Here is a 12,564-nt window from a genome sequence, read left to right on the forward strand (position 1 = left end):
ACACATCGATTGTGCCGATAAAGCCCTTTTAGGAAATTCTCAGGACAACACTTTCAAGTGAATTCAATTTTGGAATTAAATATCTGAGTTGGAAATTCCATTCTGTTACACAGAATTAATTCAAAAGCTATTTAACTGAATACAGTCTGACGTCTCATTGGAATGGGAGTAATGAAAGCTCACTACTTTCTTTGCCGTTAAGTGATAAAAATATTCAAAGAGATTTGCAACCAGAATAGTTCGCAAAGTTGTCAGGGATTTTATTACAATCAACGTGATTACGGGTTTTGCTGCTGAGTGTTGGTGTGTGTACAGTAATGCAGTATCCTTTAATATCTTTAACATTTCTTCCTTTCTTTATTAGACTGATATGTTGCTGAATTCAAAGATGGAATCATTTCTAAGAGAAAAACAATTCCTGGCAAACGTCGACGAAGTTGTTTTATCAGTTGAAGAAGAAACTTAATACGATCTCCATTAGAATGCTTTGTTTTCTTCATATGAAAATTTTTGAGCCACTCAGAAGAGATATTGCATTACCTCAATTTTAGCAGCACTCTTAGGTCTATTTTGGGTGTGAAAGGTGGTAAGTTAGCAGCTAGAAACAAAATCAATTGGAGTCCATAACCTTACGGGTAGGCTGAGAACACTTTCCGCAGACATATTGTCCCATGCAGATGCATTCGGACCTCACAATTGCTTCATATCAGACTGCAGCGGATCCCTGTCATAAACAGCTCGTTACACCTTCCCCCCCCCCTCATCCTCTGTGGGTTGAGATTCGCTATGGAATTGGGTCGCGATGCGGGAACCAGTGCTGGTCAGCAACAATGCTCACGTAGGCTGTGGCATACGGCGTCACTCAGACGATGTAAGGTGAACTAATTAAAAGAAAAGGAAACGATCCCCACCCCGAACACTACTATCAGCCTACTGGGCTTCTATAATTTGGTCAGAAGCTACAAAATGGTTGGAATTTGTCAAGCTGGATGATCTTTTCCATTCCTCAAGTGTACAGTGCGTCGGCTAATGAATAAAACTCTGAGATCGTATGCTAATGCATGGTCTGAAGCACATAGCACGTCTCGATATGCTCCTTCATACATCACTACTGTACTGTCTGCAAATTTCGTGTGGAAATGAGGGACAGGGTGTGCGCGCGCACAATTTAGAGCGATGATAGGCCAGTGTGGCCGATCATCTTCGATTTCTTACGTCTTCAAGCTGTCCCCGCTAAGTGCCAACTTTCACGTTCAATGTGCAAAACACACGCTCTCTAGATGCATTATGAGTGCGCCAGCAGTTTGTAAGTGAACGTTTGCTGTACAAACGGAGATTTGGTAACCTTAACCATGAGTTCGCAACTGTTAGTAAATGGATATAATAGGTGAAAACAATTTCACTTTTCAAATCGTTGATGATCAATTTATTTGAATTCGAAATTCGAATTGAGTCTAGGTTTCTGGTTTAGGATTTGCCGGAATTTAATGCAGCCCACTTGTCATATGAATATAAAGTGTGTGAGTGGGTGGGGTTCACGAGACTTGTTTACTTGACTGCAGGAGGGAAAACTCAAGTTACTAGAAAAAAATCTTACTACCTCCGTATGAGACCAATTGGATGAAAACGTGCTGAAAGTTTGTGGATAATAAGACAGGAAAGGCCGAGAAGTTAATAAATATTGCATTTTAACAAAAACGCTTTCAAGATAATGAGACAGCATTTCAAAGCATTAAAAACCGTTGATATTGTGAAGAATATCATTGCTTTTCGTTTACAAAATATACAAGTTTTCTAGCAAAGAAAGTTAATTGAATTTACACATTTTTGTCAGCATTATTTTGTAAAATAATATACCTCTTGATGTTGTTCATGCTTTACTTCAATGGTAGAGGTCCTATCCTCCATTTCCAATATGCTGAAGTATAATATAACTACGTTACTCATTGGTGCAGTTTAAAACAAGCATGGAAATTATCTAAATATTAAAGCAATCTTACATTTGCAATCTCTTTACTAAGTCATTGGAAAATGACTAGGAGTTGATTTATTTAGGAGTTGAATTTCAAGGAGTTGATTTACCCAAAAGGGAAGAAAAGAAACTTATCTCAGAGAATCCGGTTTCTCTGAGATCACACACAGTGCCTTTTTTTTTTCATCGAGAATTCAGATCATTCTATTTGTAACCATCTTCTCTAGTTGAGATTAACGTGATTGTCGAGTTATGACGTAACTGGTTATTTGAACAATAACATGCTGACAGTGTTTCTAGTAGTTTCGTATAACTTCCTATCACAAAACATCATGATTAGATGCCGAACATTTTCTTGTTTAAACCAAAACCGAATGACTCAGAGGTTGATCCAAATTTTAAAATACTAAATGTCCTATGAGTAGAGGAAGACGAACAGTCAGAGTTCACATGTTGCGCGTTGTTGATAAATACATTTATAAAGTGTTTAAGTACTGTATTGCCAAACAATTTTTCCTCCCCATCATAATTTTGGTTTAAAGTTATTAGCCTATTTTAATTGGCTGAGACCAGTAGTACAAACCACGCCCCCCCATCTAAATTCACAGAAGCTTATGGTAACCATTATCAATACGGACAGTGTGAGTTTTAAAAAAATGCTGGCATCCCCGTGGTTCTGAGCAGTGACAATTAGCTACGGTGACTATTCTCTATAGAATTGCATCACTACAGTGAGATTTTTGAAAAGATGGAACCCCACTATGATCCGTCTGTTTTAGAATCTTTGTGACAGTCAACACGAACGCCTATTCATACGCAGCATACTGTAACATTCTGGAAACGCTGCCCTGCTAGAGCTGTACCAGTTCTCTATAGTCAGGACCTTTCTGTTCTCTTTCAGTACAGTATTTCACCCGACAGGTATTACGAACCACTGCTTTGAAGTTAACGATAGAGAAACACGCTGTTTTGAACCCTATCTGAGGGTTCAAGACAGCTTCACTTCGCCTTTGAAGCGAAGTGAAGCTTTGTAACGAGTCATACCCACCGAGACCAAATCCAGAAGACAGTTATTACAAGGTTTTCAAGAGGAATGAATGAAAACTCCTGAGGCTGAATACAGTAAATCGGAAGGGACTGGTATGCTTCCCAAAAGACCGAAAAAGTATTTGGGACTAAGTTCATTTGTTATGCTATTTACTGATTTTCAATACACGCATTTTAGCATCTCATATTTTTTTTTCTAATTGCATTGTCAACTGAATCCATGCTTGTTGCAAAAACTTCAAAACTTGGCTTCCTGAGGGGAAGAATTAAATAAATGATTCCTTGAAATTTCAGTCATATGACAGCAAAAAAATGCGGTTTCTTTCTTTTTAACAAATGTCTTTCTTGTTCCCTTGTAATTGCGTAGGTGGTCTGCAGAAGTCGATGTGTGGTCGGTTCTGGAGTTGATCCAGCCATTTGATACTTTGAATGAAAATAAACAATTACTTCGAAACTCCAGCCCTTTCTTTTGCTTTTTTTTTAATTTTTTTTTTTAAATTATAAACGTTTTCACTGACTAAAAGATGTTTGTACAAATACAGTTAAACCATGTTAACATAAGCCTTAATTTGCTCAATAAGCCCTTTTTTTGTGTGGCGTCTTCGATGCTACTTTGTATTCTCGAGCAACCAGCTGTGTTAAGAGAAGTAAAAGGGAATCCTGCGCTTCAGGAATGAAAATGTCCCTTTTATGAATTTGGAATAAAGCCAGTCTGATTTAGATCAGAATCAATTTTGGAGATCCCTGTTATTTCCTAGCGCGTTTTGCAATAAATTATAATAGAGTGCAGAGAAAATTCAAATTCATTTTAATTTTCAAGATGGATTTAACAAACAGTAATGTCTTTAGCTTCATAAAAGTTTCGAACAAATAGATTATTTGGGCGTTTATACGAATCACCGTTTTCCAAAATGATAGGTTAAAAATAAATTACTGAAAGAAAAGAATAAAAATATAGGGAAAAATAAATGAATCTGTATAAATCAAAGGCCACTCAAAATCCTTCAATGTCACTCATAACATGTTATAATTATGATTTATCATTTCTCAGGTATTATTAAACTGTTCAAAATGAGGGTATAACAAGATAATGCAAATAACCTTTATTCTATTTACTTAAGCATACAATGATAATTATCTTCTAAATAATCACAATTATTAGAACTACTGGAGACCACAGTACGTCCACTAGTTTAAAACAAATAATTGTTCTTCCTGAATAAAAAAAAATAACTGAAAAACAAAGCCAAAAAAAGATTGTTAAACACGAGCTATGCCGATCACAAAGGCCTTTTGCGTTGTAAGTCAAGCTTAAAATATTTTTGCAGCTCACCATTTTAACAATGACTTCGAAACACTGTAACACGGGCACCAGACACGAGGAAATGGTGTTATCTTCTTGTCACGTGCAGCACGCTTGACTACCTATCATTGAGTGCTATCAGTATGTGAGGAGGATGATGTGAAGACAACTACCTAGTGCCTTCATCTGTCGATGCCCCGTGATGGACGATGCTAAAATGTCATTATACAGAACGTTTAAAGGGAAAACAGCAATGTTCGGAAAAGTGCAAATAGCACGAAAGGGCAGAATAACAGAAGAGCAAACACACGGCATTAAACTAGCGAAAATATAAAAAAGTAATGCGAGGTGCGAACGAGCAGTGAAGAAAGGGGTGAAAACTGCAAATCTTATGCGTATTATAGTTGGAGCATGGAAGACCACGGATGCGAAGGCAATGAGCACACAGCAACTATGACACGCAAAACGCGAATGATAAATAAGCCAAGTCACGAAGGAAACATGGCCGCAATATACGTTGTTTTCTGGAAAAATGAAGAAAATCAAATCTAAAAATCTGCAATTAGAACATGTAATTAAGATACGTTTGCATACGCAAGAAGCTAATCTGAAGTGAAACAACAGGATGAGTCAAGGAATCACAGAAAACATGGAAAACAAAGTTAATGGCTTTATTTAATTGTTTATTTCCTGTTAAGCTCATCTACTGACTGAGTCATATTTCCCCGAAAAGCAAAAACAATCTCGTCATGGAGGATAATCGACTAACTAAACTTGGACTACAAATTAATTGAATTTGTAGATTTGGTAGAAATACGAGTCTCAATGATATTAAAACAATTATAAAGTTAAGAAAGAAAAAAAAACAGATTGTCACATTACGCAGATAACTTTGGAGTAAAAACTTTTAAAAAATGCAGACCATCGTTTTTAAAATTCATTTTTAACAGTGCAGTTTGGAATTCTTTGTGAAACTAAAGCAACTTTTTGACAAATAAAACTGCTTAAATTACAAATTGTAGCGAATTTATATGCAAGATCAGCATGACTTAAATATGCAAAAAATGTTCGATGTTACCCAAATGCAAAATGATAGTAGGGGTTGTGTATTAGCCCGTGCCAAATATTAGGGATCAAGGCCACAGATATTCGCATATATTTCAACTTTTCGCTAAGTAGAAGGTTGTGTAAAATACAGATACGTTCAACCCCCTCATAATTTAAATTCATTCTCCATACTTCAGAATAATGAGGTTTCCAAGGCACCAAAACAGTGACCCCATCTCCGAAGGCGGAGCGTTTGACATTGAACACCCTGACTTTTCTGAGTCACGCTATATCGGCCCTACCTAGCCGTTTCAAATGAGTCAGACGTTGCTCTAAAGAAGAAGCAAAAGTGACCAGGCGAGGAATGGATCTGAAAAGCGAAAATCCAAACCGCTCTCGGTCCGTCTCGCGGGTGTAAACTTCTAAGCCACGTCTTTATCCGAAGCCACGTCGATCGTTGCAATTACAAAAACCATTAATGTCATAGCAAACAGCTTCGTGAAACATTTTGAATACAAGAAACGACGAGATCGCGTGACCTCGCGCGTTGTGTACCTCCTTTTTTTTAATTGAGAAGGGACCGCAGTTTGTAAGAGCAGGCAACCTTTTCTGGTCTACGTGTTGTTTTAACGGCACACATACTCAAGACGTCACGCAGTTGCGTTAGGGTTCGTATAGAGATTTACATTTCTCCCAGGTGCTGCTAGATGGCAGAGTAATCGCTTTTTCTCACGTCTGCTTTCAGTGAAATGAAACGTAAAAAAAGAAACAAAAGAATAGGTTCGTTTTTGTTTTTTTATTTTATTTTTAATTTTTATTTTGTTCTTTCGGTTCGGCCAAAACTGCTTAATCGTGCGTTCAGTGAAGTTTTTGAAACGTTTGTTTCTGAATACCGAGCCTCCTGTCGTGACGGTGATCATGCAAAAGTTTACCAGCAACCCAACAAAACAGATAGGCAAGTGCGGTATGTAATTATAAGTTCACGTGTGTTCGTAGCTAATATTGGAAACCATTCATCAGTGGGGAGTTCCACAGGTGTTGATCAAAGAGTTCGTTTTGGTTGCATTTACAAAAAAAAGTATTCTCCCTTTCACGGCTTAGGGAAAGACAGGAAGAACTACAAGCAAAAGTCACAAAGAGTATATAAAAGCACTTCGATGCTTGTAAAAAGACTTTGGGAAGATGTAGCAGAAAAAGGCCTATGGAGGAATATCATTCTAACAGTCGTCCAAACGTGTTAATCAGTCCTAATCCATCAGTTGTAGCCGATGATCTTAGGCAATATTCTGATGTTCAAATAATGGTTTAGAATTTAAAACTTTTTTTCTTGTTATTCGGTTCTGCTACAGTTTGCTTTAACTTGTTTTGAATTCTCATAAACTACATACTAGTTGAGTTTTATTTTGTTGTGTCAAGACATACGCAAGTGTAATCCCTACTTGGAATAAACGGACAGGCTTGAGATTTTCTTTTTGTTTCGCAGTTGTCTTCCTAAGCTACATCTTACATCTGTTGTTGTAAGTGTATGGAAGAATCCATGGGGATACCAATCTTTGCATATGGATCCGAGATGAAGGAATGGTCAGAAGTTATTATTTCCTAGTCGGGGCGCAATTAGCGTCCGCCATTCCTCGAATTGTTCTATGTCTGTAGATATACGTGTGGTCAAGGGTCGGTTGGCCTATTTTGAGGAATAAAAAAATAATCGAGTTTCCGGGAGAAACAACCGTACATTCTCCGTATGAGATCGGCTAACTCAACTTTAATTGAAATGAGCTAATAGTCTCCTCGTGCCATAGAAGACGGGAATTGAATCCAAGTGTTTCTGACCAAAGGGCTTCGCCTATACCGACTGAGCTACGGAGGCTCCAACTCATCTATTCATAATAGGCCACAGCCACCTGATCCCTCTGAATGTGCAATCTTTTACCTGTCCAATGTCCCACTGTTACGATATTAATTCTATTACAATCTTTTCAGCAACAAAACGTATTCCCATCTCTTAATCGTACCAGTTAGTCAGCACCAATATCGGTACCACCCAAATTTCCAAACGTCTCATCAGGTAAGCTGCAGCTGACATCTGATGTTTGCTGTCACAAACATATTTACGCCAGCGAAACGTTGAAGAATAAAAATGCAGTTTGTAATGGAAACAACTTCAATGAAGGGACCTTCTCACCTCTTGTATCTTCCACAACAGTCCAAATGGAAAGCCAACGGGGAACATGATTGTTTGGAGAGCCACTGGTGAACCCTTGTTAAATCCAAGTAGTGCGACAGTGACTGATTAGCGTCCGGAAACGTCGCGACAGCGTTGGGAGGCCAAAAGAAGTTCTCTACATTCGCGTCTTCGACGTCCGTAAAACAGGAGAAAGCACAATACCTCGCGCATTTGCTGACCACACTGAACGAGGTCAACTGTCAGTAGCGATGACACTGCTAGACTGATCGGTTTGTTGTCCTGCTGCTGGTCTCACTACGTCCGCTGTTTTGACAGCACGCACACATATATGCATGAACATATATGCATGTATACATACATATTCGCGGACATATTCTAAGTGTCACCGGTCCCAGCAAAGAGGATCAGATCCGAGCTTGATTGAGCAGCTTTTGTCGTCCAAGACTGTAGGACGGGGTTGACTGAGGAAGACGACAAGCATTCGTCATCATCCATCTTTCGCCGAAGACTGGAAATGAGGGACCTACGGGTCACAGGCGTGACGGTTGCGATGCCCTCCTAGGACACAGCACTCCGAAAAAACACGCATTATCGACATCTATAAACAGAGGTACCATCCCCTTCCCCACTCCCCTTGGAGCTGTTTCTTTCAAGAGCTTCCCACCTCAGGAACACAGCGGCTGAAGAAAGGTAATGATTATTCAGACATGGTTTGGAACCGCGGTAGCTGCTACGGAAACAACCGGTGTAACATCTTGGGGACCACGATTTGAATACATAAGAAAAGCATGAATATAACACTTTCTTGATTCTTCGGCCTGTTGACGAGACGTTGACGACATAATACGGAACAGTGTGCCAGGTACAATTCATAATCTTTACCCGCTTTCTGTCAGGTAAGGATTAAAAAATGGCTGAAAACATGAGCAGTTTGTCGCTATCTGCATATTTCTTTTACTTTTAGATGCCTCGTTGTTTTCCTTGTAATAACTACGAGCCATTGGATTTTATTGAGCGCTGCATAAATTGAAATTAAGAGAATATGAATCCATTTTTAAATAATCAATGTGATTACTTTATTGTATGAAATGCTTCTGAATGGCTGGTGGACCATTATTAAAGAGAGGCGAAGTCCTGTTGTGAATCTTGCAGCATATTATACTCCCTCCCCCTTGTATAGAGAACACGAGAGAGTCAAAAGAACAAAATTAGTTCTAAACCAATGACCAATCATCGAAAATACAATTAGACAATGCATACATGAGTAATATTCCCAATATGAGGCCTTCATCTGCTAATTTAATGTAATAATATTGTGATCAAAAGGATCAAAGTAAATTGGCAGACGATTCTGTAGAACGATGAGGTGGCGCTGCACAATTGCCAGATGAAGGATATGGAACAAGTCACAGAACACATTTCCCAAGACGAAACTTCACCAGCAGTAAAGTTTAATAGCGATAGCATTATAGTGTAGAGCTAAAACTAAATGGCGAAGCTTACTGTCATATTTGTGACCCAATTTTTGAAATGTTTTTAGTCTGTACGAGTCCGTTTAGAATGAGTGAAATCTCACTGATGTCCTCCGTGACTAACTGTATTTATATGTTAGGAAAAAAGGAAACATAGCCTCCTTTTGGTCCTACAATTATGGTAGAAGCAACCCAGCATACGAGGGTCAGCGTTTTATGTTTTAGTTACATGTATTCCCTCTGACGGTTTGCCTTTATTTTTCGGATTGAAAAACGGATTTCAGAAGTAAAATCTTCCTTGTTTTTCCGGTGTGTTCAGCTGACAAATCCTGAAGATTCATTATATCCCAGACAGAAGGTGAATCCAAGTTTTCTAACTGAAGAGTAAGGCACAACTCCACTACGGAGGCGCCTCTAAGTCAGTGCAATCACTGACTACAATGCTACACCTAAACAACAAATAAATGGAGAAGTTCGTCATAGTGAAGCAGCTGCGTTAAGAATGAAAATAAGCTCTTAATAATATTCGCAGCCCTCAAGCAGTTCGTTATATTCCATCTGGGAATCTTCCTTTTGTAGCTCATTTTGATTTGCGAATTAAATCAAAATGAGATGCTTTCAAGATGTCTCATCCCCGCGGCCCTTGCCAAGCCAAAGCATATTCTTTCATTTGCTAGCATATCATCAGTAAAGGAACGGAACTTACTCTACACAGAAGGATTTGAAAGGATACTCGAGTCATCACCGGCTCCCTCTAGACAGCTGTAATTTGGTCCACTGAACTGTTTGTTTCCTGTGCGGGATTTTAGTAGAGTGGTTACGTTACTGCCATCCACCACTTTGTGCTTGAACCAGCTATTACACTGTGGCATTAGATCCGCCTCTCCCCATTTCTAGTTCCAACCCAGACTAATTCTCAACCTAATACATAATTTGTATTGGGTTGAGAATTAATAAATTTAAAAAAAATCTTATAAGTGATTGACACAAACAACCTCATTTTCAAATTCTCTCTGAAGATACAAATCTCGGTTCACTTAACAGAATGCGATCAGTGTGGACGGTCTTCGAACATATGCTGTAGGCTTTAAAAAAAGGGGGATAATATTAGCATCATAAAAATAATATTTTAATATTATAAAAGATTATGAAGGATTACACTATTGTAAAAATACTTCTTCACTTAGAGGAGAAACGTAAAATTTGTCTTTGCTATTTTATTCGGTAGACTTCAGAGCTAACGACTTAATATTTTTAAAGGGTCCTTAAATTTTTAACAAGTAGACTGAATGGATAATAATTATGATTATCCGTAAAACTAGATGTGATAAAACAAAATTTGAAAATGTGTAGATCACTGGATATTAAATTCTCTTTCGTTGAATGTTAAGATTTAAAGAGTCTGTTATTTAGGCTTAAGAGCTTACATTGAAACATAAGGAAGGTTTCAGACCAAAAAAAAAAAAAAAGACATCAAAATACAGAAAGCAGGTCATTGGTACAGTTTTCTTGCTCTCCAGTTTTTCGTGGCTTACGGCACCATCGAATGGTTGGGACAGTCGTAAAATTAATTTCGCACCCCGCAACCCCTTCACTGATATTTGGTTGGTCTCAACGATTGAGCCAAAATTAAAGTTCTCAGCAAACGGGAATAATTATCATTTCTATTTTGATTTCGTTCAAAGATGCTGTAAAAAAAAAAGATGAATTTAATGATGAATGAATTATAAGGAAATTCACGTTCGTATTAAACATCTGAATTATCCTCGAATGTTGTTTAACACCTTGTAATTCGACCAAATAATGTTTGGCAATTAAGGGCAGCCAACAAAAACAAATGACTTAGATTTTCCCCTGTAATGTTATCGCCCGAAACTGCTTGTCGATGGTAACCGATTAGGTAACTTGATTTTAATTATACTAATTTGTTCGTGCTAATTAAATGGTAAAGTTAATTTCCATTAAGTACCATAGTTTCAATAGTGTTATATTAGTTTAATCAGAAAACGGATGTGATTATTGGATAAAAATAAAAATTACGAGAAACTTATTAAAAATTCCACTTACTCATAAATTTACACGGTGCGGTGTTCACTTGACGTTTTTCCCCATCCCCACCGCACCATCAAGAGGAAATTATATAAAGACATGAATAAATAAAGCGGATTTCCAGCAAAATATTTTAAACTAATCCTAGACCGTTTTAACCTTCTTGAATGAGGATATCCTTGAAAAACAATGGGATATTTTAACTTACTGAGATACCTATTATCAAACAGGAAAAGTACGAAAATATTTGGTGAAATACTGCATTTATCATCCAACAATGGAAACTTTTTTCTATTTATATTTTATTCATACTGCGCTGTCATTGCTGAGCATTTGATCATTTCTATTAATAAAGTAAGCATACAGCTGTAATTACACCAACTGTACTACGTCATAATATTCGTTACGTCTTGTCCACGAGGTCAACTTATGTCGTCAAGAAACTTCTGCTTACGTGAGTTTTGTTCCTCGCTTCGATAAATTAGGAAGTTGAACATGATCTGATACAAAGCCTACACGAATTCATTACCACTGTCATGTTCACTTCATAATAATACCAAAGCTTGGTCTTAATCTACGATCTCTGACACGGGAGCACGATTTCCTGAGATAAAATAAGCATATTGAGCGAACGTCTTATTACTTGCGAATGACCACGGAAAAAATAAACATGGAAATGGTCTATTCATTTAGATACTTGAAATATTAGTGGCTCTAAGATCCTTAATGGATGCTGTGCATGTTCCATTGCCATAAAACGAAGTTTTCGTCATGCAAAGAATTACACTGTGGAGCCTCCAAATGGTCTTTTCTCATATGCAGTTGTACTCAACTGAAATTAAGTTAGAAAAAAAATTATTTATAGTAATTCATTTCTAATACGCTGATCATTAGTTCGCAGTGTTTTTTTTTTCAGATTTAATGAAAAATGATCGAAATGAAAGATATCTTAAATCATAATGACGAGTTCGTAACACCGACATCCAGCGCCCTCTTCTCACCAAAACAGGCAACGAATCGCAAAAATATAATTTAAAATAGATATACAATGATGACGTAACTTTGAAATTAGCATTTTAGCAATTCAATGTTATTTAATGCATGCAGCTGAGCAAAATTGTTGCGCAGTAGCGTATCTGATAAATTACTTTTGAAATCCGCAAATACCATTCTGAATATAAATAAATGTGCGAATGTAGACTGCTGCTTGTTAGATTAGTGAAAAATCAACGTAACGAAATGAACAATCCAGAATACGTTTTTAGGCGAGAGACGGAACAATCGCTTATGCACTTTTGACGTTTATTGACAATAATCAAATAAATCTGAAACAAGCGGTATAAGGAAGGCTTTGTAAGCGCTCTATATTCCATCAAAAGAACTATGTTGTCAAAATATACAAGAAGATATTGACTTTGTTTTCTGATAACTGATCTTTAAGTTTCCCTGTCCGTTTACCTTATAATACTGTTGAAACTTTAAATTCTTG

General features: G+C 37.4%; 1 protein-coding gene across 7 annotated transcripts in view; it reads left to right on the forward strand.

Moving 5' to 3' along the window:
* LOC150097970 (dachshund homolog 1-like) overlaps positions 1 to 12,564 on the forward strand; it is a 290,648-nt gene that overhangs the window by 42,685 nt on the left and 235,399 nt on the right. The window lies entirely within an intron of this gene.

The sequence above is a fragment of the Typopeltis vanoorti genome, chromosome 16 (assembly GCF_054136105.1).
Source record: "Typopeltis vanoorti isolate ZY-2024b chromosome 16, IOZ_Tvanoo_1.0, whole genome shotgun sequence".
NCBI lineage: Eukaryota > Metazoa > Arthropoda > Arachnida > Uropygi > Thelyphonidae > Typopeltis > Typopeltis vanoorti.